This window comes from Caretta caretta, chromosome 9 (assembly GCF_965140235.1).
Source record: "Caretta caretta isolate rCarCar2 chromosome 9, rCarCar1.hap1, whole genome shotgun sequence".
In the NCBI taxonomy this organism is placed as follows: Eukaryota; Metazoa; Chordata; order Testudines; family Cheloniidae; genus Caretta; species Caretta caretta.
In genome coordinates, this window is record NC_134214.1 from 97,128,519 (window position 1) to 97,145,674 (window position 17,156).

The 17,156-nt window shown below is 41.4% G+C and overlaps 1 long non-coding RNA gene across 1 annotated transcript in view; it reads right to left on the bottom strand.

Annotated features, from left to right (window-relative positions):
• LOC142073248 (uncharacterized) overlaps nt 1-17,156 on the bottom strand; it is a 218,264-nt gene that overhangs the window by 62,890 nt on the left and 138,218 nt on the right. The gene's annotated exons all lie outside the window — the stretch shown is intronic.

Consider the following 17,156-nt stretch of genomic DNA (forward strand, 5'->3'; position numbering starts at 1 on the left):
TAAAGTCACAAAACCATCTGATCTCTAGTGTCCCTAGTGAATCTAGTGTCTGGAGTTAGTTAAAAAATGATATTTGGTTGTGGGGAGCCACTAACTTCTAAGATATCTGTAAGGGAGCCTCAGTACTAAAAGGTTTGAGAACTACGTATCTAGTGGATAGTGTACTAGACTGGGAATCAGGTGACCAGAGGGCAAGTCACTTCACTTCGTTTCCTTTCCTGTCCGTTGTCTGGTTTGTCTAATTAGATTCCAGCCTCATCAGTGCAGGGACGGTCTCTTATGATGCATTTGCACAATGCCTAGTGCAATGGGGAACTGATCTCCATTGGAAATCTAAGTGCTACTATATTACTACTAACGATCATCCCATTTATTTTTCTTAAATGTCATGGGATATCTACAACCCACGTTCTGGATAAATGTGTATCAAGATTATCATTTACAGTAGCACATACTATGTGCTAGTTTTTTTCCTGCTTTAAGGAGATCACAGTCTGAGAACAGACAAGACAATAAAAGGTAACAGAAGAAAGGGAATGTGTGAACCAGAATAGGGAAATTATATACAAGTCAACTTGTTTCACTGTCAGCAATACGTTAATGAAAAACACAGTATTACAAATCCACACAGTACTCCACATAGTACGTATGTCCTTTCTAATAATTCCATTTTGGAATGCATCTTTGCATTGCTTTCACGTCAGCCATAAGCTTTGTAAGACATTGTGCTGTTAACATCTCTCTCAGACATAAGCTTTACGGTTCAAAGAAGTTGTCAACAAAGTTGACCTATTAAGTGAACACATACTGAATGATTTTAGGAAATGCCTAGTTAGATGAATGTCCTTACAATAAACTACTTTATCATTTTACCTTTCATACATCTATTAAATTGGCACTGTAGTCCAAACAGAAACCATTTTGCTATCCTTCAGAGTTATCTGGTTTTAATGAGTCTCTGGGGGTACAGCAATGGATTTTGCTGCCAATTACCATTCAGCTGAACACTACCATGGAAACATTGAACTAGAGGAGTTTGGTGTTCCTGCTTATAAACTGCTATGCTGTGAAGTTAGGTTACATGCAACATGGGCAGAACACACCAAATGGCAACTTTTACAAGGAAAGTAAAACCAGAGGATAGGTCATCATCAGTGCTGATTTTCACAGTCAACTTGAACTGTATATTTTAGTGCACGGGTAGCTACTTGAGCATGCGCCCAGGGTCCTGGGCAGGCAGGACTCACCTGTGCCACCACTGATCCTGACACAGCTTCACTGCTACTGTTACCTGAGCTAGCTTTGAGATAGATCGATAGAAAGAAACTAGGTCAGGCAAGACTACACACATGCTGCAACAACACTTCCTGACTGCAGCGTAGACCTACACTAACTTTCAGAGTAGCAGCCGTGTTAGTCTGTATTTGCAAAAAGAAAAGGAGTAATCCTTTTCTTTTTACCCTAACCTTGTATCTCTGGTTTTTCACATACAGAAACAATGGAAGTCTGATGTACTGGAGCACTTCCTCTGAAGGGATCTTTGGTGTTTGAGGCAGAGGATTGGGAGCTGGGAATTATGGGGCCGACCGAATTCTACAGGCCTTTCCCATCATTAGCCATTTGTATTGCAATTGTGCAGAGAGGCCCCAATCCAGATTAGGGATTCACTGTGCTAGGCATTGTACGTATTTATAGTAAGACACAGTCTGTGTCCCAAAGAGGTTACAGAATGAATAAATGAGACCAAGGACTATTCTCCCCATTTTACAGATTGCAAAGTAAGGCTCGCAATTAAGTGATTTGCCCAAAGTCAAACAGGGAGTAGAGCAGAGCCTAGAAGTAAATCCAGGTCTCCTAAATCTCAGTTCAGTGTCATGGAGTCAGAGTTTTAAGCCAGAAGGGACCAGCATATCATCTAGTCTAACCTCCGGTATGTCACGGGCCACCAACACCATCTGGCACCCGCACACTAAACCCAACCATCAGACCAAAGTATCAGAGCCCACAGGAGACTAGACTATATGATGCCACAGGCACAGAATTGGAGGGACTGAGGTGTAACAATGCCCGAGGCCCCCACAATGGCAGGGAAATGATTAAGTGAGATTTACCCTCATAATCCTGCTAAGTGATCTGCACCCACATACTGATCAAAAAAAAAACAAGAAGATCAAAAAAACAAGGCCAATCTGACCTGGGGAAAATTTGTTCCTTCCTGACCCCACACACGGCCATCAGTTAGATCCTGAGCAGCGCCTGGGCCACAAAACCACCTTCCTTTCCCATAAGTATTTGAGGTGGGCAGACAGGAGGTGTCTGGGGCTGGGGGGTTTCATTGCAATAAGGGGGTTGGGAGAGAGACAGTGGCAGGGAAGAAGGGGATGTTCCCACAGTAGTGGGAAAACACAGGCTGTCGGCACCTCAGTGCAGATCAATGGGAACTATTACTGCATAGTAAGGCCCTAATTTGCAAATGAGCCTCACTCCCATTTAGGAGTTTACCAAAATAAGAGGCTAAGTTTTCAAGAGTCCAGTGCATGTTGGCCGCTGACCTCCATAGAAAATTTGTCCCTGAGCCTCTCTATTGAAGGAACCATCTCAAAGACTGATCTGGAACACAGGTCTTTAAACTAAACAAGGAAAGCCTCTGACACAGTAACCAGAATAGGATACTAACATTTTTATACTGAATATGCAAGCAGATAATTAACAAACCTAGAGCAGCTGAGATTCCACAGCCATTCAGCAGTTTGAACAAAGTATTAGGCTCCTTCCAAAAAAAAAAAATATACATATATCTTTTCTGTAGGAAACCCCCTGATTTATAACAACAGTGTCTGATGAAAGGGGCAGAGGAGAAGTGAGAGAAAAGCAGTATTTCTTTGAAGCTCATTCTGCAGCTTTGACAGTCATTCAGAGATCACCCTCTAGTAACACGCAAGGAGGGTTTTCTTTCTTTTTTTCACCCTATGAAGGCTGACTTAGGGAGCCACAAAAAAAAAAAAGAAGAAGAAGAAGCACTAGACCGAAGTTAACTTTGTCCACACTAGACAACACATTCAGATTTCAACCCAGCTGGGAGACCTGGAGGAAAGCGTAGAAGTCATGGACTGCTGCGCAAACAACCTGGTGATAAGGAGCCATGGATCACTGCATATATAATACCAAAGCAAGGGGTGAGATCCTCAGCTCATCCACCGTAGCCCCTTTTTACCTAGTAAAGGGGCTGAGCTCTAAAAAGGGGCAGTAAAAGCACCAAAACAGGTCAGGGAACAATTCCTCTGGCACAGGTATTGTGTGCAGCAGTTATAAGGCTGCCCCCGATCACCCTTTCACAAATCCTGGGGTAGGGGGTGGTGTTAGGCAGGGTCAGAGAACTCAGCGCTGTGGAGATTCCAGGCATTGGTGTGGAGGCTACTATAAAATAGGCTCCTGGGGGCTGTCTAAGGGAGCCAGTGACCGCCCCAGCCCCTGTAACAGTCCTGGATTGAAAGGGTACACAGGTGGCTTGATGCTGGAGCTGTAAACTTATACAAGGAGTTTACAGCCTCAGAAGTCTGGTAGCCAGCGAAGTCTCTTGTTGCCAGTGCCCTAGGGATTGTTTCCCCAGGGGAAATATAAAGTTAATTATTAAACAAGATTTAAAATGACTGAGTATTGGGCATGTTCCTGGAGAAAAAAAAAATTTACACTAGGGTGAACTGATCCCACTTGAATGAGAACTCATCCCCATGGAGTGTGGAATGCAGGCTTCCGTATCTAAAACAAATCAAGGGCCAAATTCTGCATGTCTTGGAGTGATCTGGCAAAACTCCCATTGACACCTCTCGGAGGGAGCATTAAATCAATGGAGAATTTTCATACCAAAGGCAGGATTCACAATAACTGGTGATGTTTGCACATGGCAATGCATGAACACATTTGCACTCGGACTTTTTCTCTCTTTATAAAGGCCCCAATTCAGCAAAGTACTTATGCAAGTGTTTAACATAAAGGTATGGGACAAGAAATTAACACAACACAGTAATTAAGTGAAGGCCTACAGTGAAAGTCTCTAACAAGAAATTAAAGGCAAAAGACAAAATTATCTGAATATTTTCCCAGCTGACTATACCATTAAATAACCCTATGCATCAGATATAATTATCTGCTGACCTTTCTGGACATCAGTGGAAATGGAAAGTGATTAGAGAGAAGAGACTTGTGATAATCAGTTAAAAGCCTTTAGTTGGATTTTGGTAGTTTACAGGAGGAAGGATATTAATATTGTGCACCTTCAGAAGAACTTCAGAGAGCTCTCTCACCAGGGAAAGGAGGAAAATAAAAAAAGGAAGTAAAATGTGAAATATTTGAGATTAAAATGTCCACTCTCCTCTAAAATGCCTGGATAGCAGGCTAGAATACTGAAGCCTAATGCTAACTATACCAGACCTTTTTTTATATATATATTAAACGTTATGATATCAAAGGTTATGATGTCCAATTTCTAGAGAACTGAAATTGACTGAACCTGATACCTAAAATTCAAGAACTTGTCATTTATAAAGTGGAACAAGCATACATTTGAGGTTGAAGTAAAGCATTATTTCCTCGTCTAAATGATAAGCTAATCAATATTATTTCATCCATATCAAACACTTACTCCCACTAAAATAGTGAGATCAGAAAGTATCCTGATGAACACTGTTAATTTCAGTCACACAGTATAATGCATTTAAAGAATTACATTAAAATAAAAGGAACACTCAGATTTGGTTAGCTGCTATCCATTGGGGAGCCCTGGCAAAATTCATTGGCACTCAATCACCTGTCATTAACCATCCCAATTAGCTGATTTGTGAGAACAATTACAGTATGACTACTAAAATCAATTACTACATTTCTGAGCAGACAAAGACTGTATTATCTTGTCTAGTTTTTTGTGCATTTATAAACCAGTTTAGGCTAGTGTTGGAAAATCAAACAAGTTAGAAGCTGTAAATTAGAACCTAGTTAGAATTTAAAAATCAAATACATCAGCTGGCCCATCTCCAAGCCAGTGGAAGACCAATCTTTACTATATGTTTTCAAGCGTTTTGTAAATCACAGTTGAATTAAGTTAATTCTGACTAATCAAAATAAAGATCCTGAAAACAATGCAAGTGGAACAGATAATACCTAGACAAAACTGAGCAAGGAAGTGGGTTGAGCTTAGGCAGTGGACAATAAAGTATAAGACGGGCCTACCAAATTCATAGCTGTGAGAAATGTGTCACTGACCAGGAAATCAGACTTTCCCTGGTGAAATCTAGCTATCGGGAGGGAGGGGCAGGGTTTGGGGTGCCCCAGCAGGGACTCCTACCATGCCCCAGGCTCCAGCTGCTAGTCCTGGCTGGTCTTGGGAGGGATAGGAAGACTTCTTCCCCTACATGGCTGCTCTTGAGGGGAGTAGATCAAACCCACCTCTGGGTACCTCCGCTGGCTGCAAGAAGCTCTGGGGTTGCTGTCTTGAGAGCCAGCTCTGAAGGCAGCACAGAGGTGAGGGTGGAAATCCTGCAAACACCCTACAACAGCTTTGCGACACCCCCGCCCCTCCCATACACCCATTTTGGATCAGGACCTCCAAGGAAACCACACAGTGACATTTCAGATGTAAACATCTGAAAACATGAAATTGACTCATTTTCAAATCCTATGGCCGGGAAATTGACAAAAATGGACCATGAATTTGGTAGGCCCTAAGTATAAGGAACTACATTGGCACCCTATAGCTATTCACGTTCTGTAAAAGAGAACAATGCTTCCTAAAAGTTCAATAAATTACAACTTGGGTGAAAAAATAATGAACTGTTTCCTTCACAGGGATCTCAAGTAAGGAGTACACCACTGAGATGTCCAAAAGCATACCTGTACTAGGTAGTGTTTTCTTCTCTCTTACCCTGGAGTGAATTGTAATAACAACTGAATGTGATATCAATATAACTTTCCTTAACTTCTTTTTAGCTATACGTTACATAGGAAGTAATGTACCTTTGAAACTCCAATTTGATATATTGGCATTATTATTATAATATGTTTTAGACAACTAGAGTGTGATGCTCACAGCTGGCAACTGGGGAGTTGTCGCAGCTTTGCTTCAAACTAAGCATTTTGCAAATACAAATGAAGTCCAAATATATAATCACAAGTGGAATGCTTCCTGGACAAGGTGTCCTAATTTCTAGGTTGTTGAAAGCTGTGGTATGTGGGGAAAGCATAAAGATAACTCCAGACACAAACATTCATCAACAACAAAATAAATTCAAGAATCAAGAGTAATTTTGTATCTGGAGCTGTATCAGGCACTTACAATTTCCAGGAAATTACAGTTTACAGTGGAGTCTATTTAAAGAGGGATTACCAAATTTTCGGGCTAGTCTCTCTCAGCTTTTCCAGATGCCCTAACATAAGATAAGGAGGAACCTGATCCAGCAAAAGGGCATCCATACCAAGACTTCCACTGCCCACTTCAGCTGGGCATCTCTCAGAATCTACTAGACCCTAAAAGCTCTCTTTTTGATTCTGTCTGGATTCATGCCCACTAGTCACTGCAAAGACTCTGTTAGCATTATCTTGTTATATTTTAATCCAGTGTTGAGCAGGGCCCTCTTTGCTTCCTTGCTAAACTCTCACTTGAGCAACCACATTCAAAGGCAGGAGGGGCCATAGTTTTCCTGCATCTTCTTACAAGCTGACACCTTCTTACTTGCTTCATACGAATCATCAAATGGATTTGTTACACTTGCTACAATCTGCCCCTCTAATTTCTGGGATGGTCAATGTGACTACATCCTCAGGACCCAGCTTTTGTCCTGCTTTGTTGATTACTGATTCTGTTATTTTTGTTTTATGAAACAAATTTTTCTAGGAGCTGCTGTTTTATGATGTTTTTCCATTACTATTCTTTTTTAATGATTGTTTTATTTTCATTGTTCCTTTTATTGACATCCATTCCAGCTACTTCATTTTTTTCTTTCCTGGTCTATCAGGATTTTTATTTATGATGTAGTAACTTCTGCAGCTCTGCAGATATCTATCGCTTTAGTTAATGTTAAGTCAGGATGTCTTAGTGACGGTTCCTTCAAACTGAGGTAACTAATGCCAGAAACAATCTTATCCTTTAACCACGAGTCGCTGAAAGCTGTCATCCCGATTAGTTGTTGTACAGCTTTCAGCTGGTTACTGATGTCTTTCATATGTTTCATTCTGTCCAGGGGTATATTATTCATCAAATTCTGTAATGCCACATCCAGATTGTTTCATTCAATTTCACACTCAAACGTGAATGTGCTTTAATCTTCCAATACTGGTTTTCCCCCACCCCACGCGGGAAGAAGAAAGTCACGCTACTGTGGCTTTTCCATCTGGCTCCATAGCACGAGACCATTGTTTGGACTGCCTCCACCATTAAACAACATTTCCTGCAATCTCTGAAAGAGAATTCAGTAGGAGCCTGGGTCACACTTCATATTTCTAAAGGGGTAGTTAATAGACGTGAAAAGCATCTTACAGTCATGAGCAGCATGGGTAACAGGTAGTTATCAGCACAGCTGGTAAAGTTGTTACAGAGGCTTTAAGCAACCTACTGGACCCCATAACAATCTATAAAAATCAGTTCACTATTCATTAAAGCACCATTAATTCTACCTTTTCAACTATTTAGAAATGAATACTTAATATAAAGTGTGACCCACATTTTAGTCCCAGCTTGTGGCTATGTGTTATACTCTGGAGCTCGGACCAGGTTGGATCACTTCTTTATTATGCAGTATTCACATTAAACCACCAGCAAAATAGCGGCGTACATCACAGGTGATAGTGGGTTTGCCCATCAACACTAGGCATTTGCACTGGTACAGCTACACCAATGGCTGTAATTGCAACAAGTCCCCCACTGTGGAGATTTCCATCACTTTAAGCTACTTATTGTTACATCCTGGATATTAATTAGGTGCAGGTGAACTTGGTTTATTAGTGCTGCTGTCTTTCTGGCAGGGTGGATGAAATGACCCAGGAGAGTAGGTTTTGTCTCTTCCATCTCTAACTTTAGAACAGGGGGCCATGGATTGCCTCATTCAATGTACATTAGGGCTGGGCCAGTCCAGCTTACATTTCCTTCCCTGAGCTGATTGTTACTTCTGGATACAAACAGGGCGAGTGATTTATGAAGTGCTCAGTCATATCTCAGGAGACAGGGCTACAAACAAAGATTACTTGTATCTGGTCCTCTTTCTCATGAATACAAAACTGTCATATAAATGGAGGTGTCTAACCATCTCCTGGCATGCAGAGGAGAACCCATAAATGAATCTTGGGCAAACTTTTCACAAGATTCTCAAAGGGAACAGAACAGCCCCTACTGAAAATATATTACAGCCATTCAATCCTGTACCTTTTTGTTGTTGACATTATTCTAACAGAGGGCTGGGGGAGACAAATGCTAATCCACTAAAAGACTTAATGGTCTTTTGGTGCCTGATCCAAAGCTGAGTGAGGTCAATGGGAAAATTTCCATTGATTTCAATGGGCTTTTTGGATTAGGTCCCTAGGGCATCGAGAATTAATATAAATTGTATACCAGTCAGCCCTGATCAATCTGAATCCATTTAAAACCATATTCACCGATATTAAATACATTTCAGATTAATACACACACATGGTTCATACAAGGGCAATATCCACTTACATCTTCTGGCTACTCCAACATGCAGCAAAACCAAGCATGCATTAAACCAAGTCTGTTAAAGAGAGGCAAATCATTTGCAGACTTGATTCTGCCCATCCAAGCAAACCAAAATCCTGTATTTATGCATGAAAGCCCTCAGGGTTTGAAGGACTATTTTTGTTAGAAATGCCTTAAGTAATTAAAGTTTATCTTAACTTTCTCACACACACAAAAAATACAGGGTTCTCTCTTTTTAGACTATTGAAGAATTTGAAAGACGACAGGGCTTCTCAGTTAAACAAAGAAATGTAATCTAGAAAGTTTATGAGCCTCTGGGTAGATCCTTAACCTAGTAAATACACAGAACAGCTGAACGCAGTATTTCTTTTGTTGATAAGATTTTCACAATCTTTAATAAAGCAATGGGAGCTCTGCTCCACTAAGGATCTCTGAAATCACCTGCAACACTTCTGAACTGCATTTGGACTTTACCAGTTTAAGGTTCAAATTGAGAGTGAAAATTGGGACAAAAAACCTGAAAGTTCTTCTCCAGCCGGCTTTCCTTCCTGCTCTCCTCATTTACTCACATCTTTTATTACAAAAAGCACAATCGCAAAGTACAGCAAGAGATGGGAATAATCTTATAGCGTCAGCAGAACCAACTCCTACAGACATCGTTTTCAAAAAGGAAAGCACAAGGGAAACTAGAACATGCACTAAATAATCAGATTCACTTTGCTGGCACCATTTTAACAGAAAAATATACCCTTAAGACAGAAAGCACTGTCCTATTTACCGAACATCATTAGCTGAAAGGTGTTTATTTTCCTTTGTTCCGTTCCTGCTCTAGCTATACTGAATCAAATTCTGCTATAAACATGGAGGCTGCACAGATGTAATACAGGCCAGAATTTGGCTTGTGGCTTTTTTATTTTTTTAATTCTTTTTGTCCCAAAGGCCCTCCCTACCTAGCAGGACTGGTGTGTTAAGTGGATTTCAAATACAGGCACCAGGATTTTCCCCTCACCCACTCATTTTACTATGAGGGAGTAGCACAAAATGTAACCACAGAGAAAGCTCTACTCAGTGCGCAGGGCTCAAACTCAGACTGATTTTATAGTTTAACATGGTAAAATGACTGTACCTCAAGCCGGTCGGCTTACACTGAATCTCTCACCATTGCTATCACTGTCTCATTTGCAGTAAGGTGCAGCAAGCAGAGTTGTAGAAAAGAGATCTTCACTGAGCATGCTAAGGTGCCAGACACATGCTCTTGCCTCTGTTTGAGCAGCAGCTGCCTGGCCCCTGGTGCCACACCAAAGTTAGTCCCTCTTGAAACTGACCCTCTTTCTCCAGTTCCACTCACCATGCCACAGTCACATCCCATCAAATGCTGGCACTTCTGCAGTTCCTCAAGTGAGGGATCCAGGGGTTTACTCTGGAGCTTCAGGATGCCAAAAAGTGAGGGAAAGGAATCTCAGTATGAAAATATTTCCAAATTCTTATGCATGAGGGTGCAATTCCTCTGTGCTGCTGAAGCCTGGCGGGACAATCCAAATGTTGGCATGGCAAGACAGAGCGAGAGCTACTTTGGGGACAGAGTTACAGAGGCCCTTGGAGAACACAGACGTCAGTGGGGAGGAGACATACATTACATTTACTGCGATAGGTCTCTTCCCACTTCTGCTTAATTCAATGGGAGATTTGCTATTAGGATCTATGGGCGCAGAAGCAGGCTCAATAAGGTAGATAAGAAAAAAATATTTTGAATACAAATGTATTCTTGATGTTGAATTCACATCTGCTTAGTCTCAACTGTGAGAAACAATATTCAAGCACAGTCTGGTATTTAAGCACATGCCTAATTTTAAGCATGTCAGTAATCTCATTGCCTTCAACAGGATTACTCCTCAGCTTAACTACTTTGCTAAATTTGGACCATTATCCAGTATTAAAGATTTCCTTGTAGTGGTTTGACTTGCATAGTAAAGGAGTGGTTTTCAGAAGTGCAGAGCACTCACCTTAAATCAATAGGAGCTCTCATTCCTCAGCCCTTCAGAAAACCAGGCCAGGTTTTAGTTCAATCACACAATTCTGGCATTGTTGGGAAAACATTCACGATGCAAAATGCTAACAGGTTACTCAAAGTCCCTTCACGCAGGGAACTGCAATGGCTACACATAGTGTGCATTGCTAACATTTTGACCAGAGCCTTGTTAAAGTACAGTTTTAGGCAGCAATGGGTGATCTTTCTTTAATCTGTACATTGAAGAACTCGGCTATTAGGGAGTCTTTGAGCTAGACTGAATAATGTAATCCTAAATGGGAGTTCAAAAAGAAATACTAGGTTCCTAATAAATTTTGGGAGATGGGTGAAATGAGAAGCCATTTCACTCCCTACACAGATACATCTATCTCTTTATAAGCAGACAGAAATTCTCTAGCTTTGTACTAGACCTAATTAGGTTTTAAATGAGATTCCAGCATCCATAATAGCTTATTCTGATTGTTCTTTTTATATCATACAGGCACTGAATATTCATGGTGTTCATATGATTAAGTACCAAATCAATAGAAACGGCTAGTGGATTTGTTTAAATTAATACTTTTGCTGTATAAATTTTAACTATGAAAGTTATATCTGATGTACAGTTGAGCTTTCCTCTTTTAAGAGTCAGTGGCTAGTATTGGTGAGGGCTGGGGATTGAGCTGAGGACTGTGAGAGAACTGGTAAAATATAAACAGGTTCTGCATCTGTGATCAGTCATTCAAAAAGGGAATGTTACAACATTTTGGAAGGAGTTTTCTAGGTTCTCTCATGGGTGAGGGTTAAGAAACCAAGTAAGAACAATATAAGTTAAAAAAGAAAGAAGATCACAGTAACAAGAGACTAAAAAAGAAAAATCAGACCTTTGAATCTACCACTCAGCAAGGGCATGCTGGAGTTCCCCAGATATAGAGAAAACAGGTATGAAACGGACACGACACTGATTGACGTTAGTAATGAAGGTGATAGAGAAAAGAGACACTCCAACAATGTGAATTTTCAAAGTGTGAACCCTGAAATATAAGTGAAGGAGAAATCCCCAGAGATATAAGCTTTTCTAAAGAGATCATAATGCCTGTATGAACCCTTCCCTTCAGCAGATACCTGTGAGAGAAGGGAATTCCTCTGGTAACATTTCTATTATGGTTCACTATGTTGATGAGCCTTTTACTTCCATCCGTTTTGTATATTTGATCTCTCCTGGCTTTTTAATCTTTGTGCAGATTGTTTATTAGAATCCCAGCAGTTCTGAGGCAAGTCAGAGCTGCTGCATATTTAGGTCCTTGATTGGCATGCAGCTATCCTCCCTACTAACATTATCTTAGCAGTTCTCATTTTCCCTCCATAAGAGAAATCAGACTGTTTTTGAAGCACAACCCCACTGGTTGCCAGCACATTTCTAATCTTACACAAGATAAGGTGCAGCTCCCCGACCCACGTGACACACTGTTGGCAACTTAACTCACTTTGCTTCAATGTGTTACTGTCATTTAACCATTTTGTCCATTGATTGTATAGTCACTGAGTTTGCTTTTAATTTAAATGGAAAGCACCATAAAGTTCAACCATTTCAAGTGTGCCTAAATGACTTGGGAACCTAAGTCAATGGGACTTTGAGGATCTGGGCCTAAATGACTTAGGAACCAAAAGTATTTAGGTACCTAATTCACATGCTATCAGTGGAAATATTTCATGCTACGTGCACTCAGCCTGCGGAACTCATTGGCACAAGATATCATGGAGGACCAGAGCTTGGTAAGATTCAGAAAAGGACTGGGCATTAAGACGATAACAAAATCAAATGGTTATACTGATAAGAATTAATAATTAAAACCTAGGAGTTTTGGATGGGAAAGAAACCTAATGCCTCAGGGCATAAGCCTCTTAGGCCCTGTCTACACTAGAGCACTTACAGCAGCTCTCTCCCGTCAACATAATTAATCCACCCTCAATGAGTGGTGGTAGCTATGTTGGTGGGAGAAGCTCTCTTGCCAACAAAGCACTGTGCACAGTAGTGCTTATTGCCGGCGCAACTTATGTTGCTCAGGGAGGGTGGAATATTCACCCACCTGAGCGACATAAGTTTTGCCAACATCAGAGGTAGCGTAGACATGGCGTGACTAATGGGAATCAGGAAGAAACTTTCAATGTGGCAGGTTATTCAGTAATTGCCTGCTCAGGGGTTTCTCTTCCTCTCAAGCAGCTGATGCTAGGCACTGATGGGGACAGATTTCTGAACTAGAAGGACCATGGGTCTGATTCCGTCTGGCAATTCCTTTGCTCCTACGCATCAGCTGATTCTAAGTATCAAATAGGTGATCAAATGAGATTGTATTTATAAGCCAGTAAACACCTTTGGAATCTACTAATTGAAAGTAAAGGACTGCATCAAAGAAACCACATGGTACAAATGATAAACACAACAACACAAATCTTTTACTCACTCCAGTGACAGCCAGAGAAATCTAAAATGAAATACAACTATTATCTCCATGGTAATTTAGGCAGGTTTGGAGCTGTCCTGCACATCTGATTGCATTTTTACCACTGAGCTTACTCGCCCACACACCAGACCTAAAATAGAATAATGTTATCTCCAGTCTCAACTTGGCTCCCCCGGTACAAGGCCTTTATATATTACATGCAATTATGATTTATCTTTTAAATTTTTTTCTTACTCTTTTTTTCATGATGATGCTCCTTTGACTAATAAATTATGAATTTAGCATTTAAACACCTCCACTTTGGTTTCCATTTGGAATCATTAAGAGTGCAATATTTCCTTTTGTTATCAAGTAACAGAGACATGATGTGATCCAGTGGTGAAGGTACAGGATCGGGACACTTGGGCTCTGGTTCTTGCGTGGGCAAGTCATTTCATGTCTCTATGGGTCAGTTTCCCATTGCAGCCTTTGTGTATTTAGATTATACGCCCTTTGGGAACAGGACTGCGTTTGGGAAAGGAACTTGTGTTTGTACAAAGTCTAGCACAACGAGGCCAGGATCTCAGTAGTAATGATCTAAAGATTAAAAGTGATAATGTACCATAACATACTATATATAAATAAATGTATTTTCAGTGGCTTAATTAGGACAGCTGGATGAGTTCTGATTTCACAGTTCTGATTGAAATTTGGACAAATCACAAAAGGCTACACTATAGGTGTAGTGGTGCAGGTGGCCCACTCCAGCAGGGGGTGGGGCAGAAGCAGCCAGGGAGGCTGTGGAAACCTGTAGCTAATTAGGGCGAGGCTTGTTAGGAGCCAGATAGGAGGCAGCTGCTGGGGCAGCCCAGATATAAGGGGCTGCCCAGCAGAGCAGAGGGGAGTTGCTCCCTGCCTAGCAAGGGAGAAGAACTAGCTCCTGAGGTAAGACCTTGGACAGAGCAGTACTGGGTAGGCTTGGGGGAGCAGAGAGAGGGGGCTCTCGCCTGTGACCTGCTAGGCTGCGGCCCCTGACTAGAAGGGCTGAGAAGGTACAAGGGGCTAAAGGGGAAGTGGCCCAGGGAAGATAGTCAGACAAGGGGAGAGAAAGAGGGCAGAGAGGCTTCCACTAGAGGGTCCCTGGGTTGGGGCCCAGAGTAGCAGGTGGGCCTGGGTCCCTCCCTTGTACCGTACCTGGCTGTGGCGGAGTGTGGCTGATACAGACTGCAACTTGCCTTGGAGTGAGGGGCTAGACTTTAGGTTGTGGTTGCACCCTGCAGTGGGTATAAGCCAGAGGACTGCCATCCACCCTGGAAGGAGGGTGAGAGAGAATTAGTGGACACTGCGCGGGGGCAGTGTCCTGAAGAGGACACTGCCGACTGCGGGAGCAATGCAGGTCCGAAACTGTAGTGTAGAGCAGACCATGGGCAAGACACCAGCCACAGAGGGTGCTCCAGAGCTGGAGCTAATTCCCAGACTGACTAGCAGGAGGTGCTACAGCAGTGAGTGCTTGACCCATTACAGGAGGATAAGCCAAACATTTCAGGAAATCTTTTATTGAGACTCAAGAGCCATTAAGGCATACTGAATGCACAGCATGATCTCCCAGGAGAGACCAAGCCAACAGAACTGTTCCAAACTTATGGAGATGTGTCTATTTAGAACCAAATGAAATAGGTATAAAGACAATGGAATTAGGGGTATTTTTCATTACTAGGGGGCCATTTCACTAAACCATTTCCTCCACTGTCCACTCACCTTGCCCCGCCCCATCAATTAGAAAGTGCCTCTAAATAATGCTAGCAGCAGCATCTTTCACATCACTTTATGCCAGATACAGTGCTCATTGAAATCAAGGAGTTTTTTAATTGACTTCAGTGGGTTTTGGATCAGGCTGTAATGTGTTAAGGCAGACCATTTCCTTCTCTTTAATTAGAGAGGATGGCCACAGTGGGATAATGGTAAGAAGTGTGACTACATCAACCCCATTCTCAGACTACCCCTGCTACATGTCCAGTTATTTCAGATCAGGTTCCAGTTCAGAATTGTCCCTAGTGAAACTGGGATAAAGTATCTTTGGGGGGGTGGGGCGTAGAATTCCCCTGAAGCTGCCTCTTCCAAAAATATAGAGTGGGGACAATAGAGGGGCTTAAGCAGGCCTGAAGTTGTGTACTTATTTCTCTCCTCTGTAGCAGAATGCTGTGATGGAGATAGCCTGGCTAGAAAACCACCAAGCCACTGGAACTGCTGGAGACCAGGAGATAGGAGTGTGAGATAAACTTTGGAGAACTTTTAAAGTGTTGAATCTGGGACAGTGGAAAAGGCACCATTGTTTCCTGCACAGTTCAATAAACAAAATTGTGATGGATCTAACTCTGGCTTTGCCCCACCTTTCTTTCCAGGGATTGGCGGGCACACACTTTGTCTTTCTTTTTTCTAATTCTCAGAAACTAAAGTGGTTCTGGGATTTACATGAGTTTCTTCCACCAGAGAACAAGTACTCAATATAAACAAGTATATATACATTTATGAGCACTGCAGGTATTGGCATCTTTTGCCACAGAAGTGGAAAGATCTACTATGAACAAATTAAAACAGCAATTCGTTACAGTCATGCTAACATGATGGGTAACATTTTTAAATTTGATCTGAAATTCGGTAGCAGCAGAGTTTATTAAAAAGCTACAAAAATGAATCTTCCATGCCTATAACAGAGTTTATTTATTAAGCTGATGATGGTGACTGTGTTACTTAAAATCATCAAGACAGCTATTTGCACTATAAAATCTTCTTCAACTAGCCCAGGCTGACTTTTTTTGGATGATAATTTTCTTATATCTAAGGAGTGAGGTATAGTGTGTGTTTCGTCTTGAGTCAATGAGCAGTGAAGCTTGCTTGCTCACATATACATTATCAGTTTGAGACATTGGCAGGTTCCCACGCCCTCTACAAAACATATTAAATCAGCACCACACTGTTTCTGAAATACAAAGAATGAAGCTTCTTTTCCCCTATCATGATGATGTAACAAGCTTCCAACATAAGCCAAGAACGTTACAGAAAGTAGTCATCAATTATATTTCTGTTGCAATTATCGAAGGAGAGATTTCTCCACCAAATGACAAAATCTAGCTTATTCTATGGCAGGGTAATATCCCATGGCATGGAATGGAGATGAGGAATCCCAAACAGAAGGCTGATCCTGCAAGGTTCTGAACACTCTGGGCCTGATCCAGTAATGTACTTAAGCACATGCTTAATTTTAAGCATGTGTGTAATGCCACTGAACTGAGTAGGATTTCTCACATGCATAAAATTAAGCACATGCTTAAGTACTCTGCTGTCTTGGTGCCAAAGTACTCAGGACCTGGCGGGATCAGACCCAGATGAGTAATTTGATTAGGCGGTCTAGGTACATGGCTGACCCTGAAAGGTATCTTGAGTAGAGCTGGTTGGGGAAAAACAGGGAAAATGTGATTTTTTTCCCCCCCAACATGTTTTCAAATTCAAAAACTATTGACCAGCTCTATAACTGGATGAAAAGTTGAGAAATGTAAAGGAAAATTTTCCAGATTTTTTTACATTCCACATTTTGAAATTTCATTCAAATTTCAACATTCAAATAATGTCAACCAGCTCTAATTAATGTTGAGATATAAACACTTTAGAGGGTCTGCCTGGCTAGTAGTGAATCTTCTGATTGTTTTATTAACTGAACAACACCCAGGTTCTCTAACCAAAACAAATCACTTCTTGGTTTCCTAAATAATTAAAATCATAACAGGAAACAAAATTTTAATGCTCTCCCTGATCAAGCATGTCACGCAATCAGCAACTTCAAATCCTTCCGTAAAGCACACTACTTTCCTTTGGTGTCAGGGCTTGATCCTGCAAGGTCCTGAGCTCTCTAGCTTTATCCAGCAAAACAGTTAAGCAAATAACTAATTTTGGCACCTAAACTGGGCTCAGAGGAACATTTAGCCCTCAGTACCTGGCACTGCTG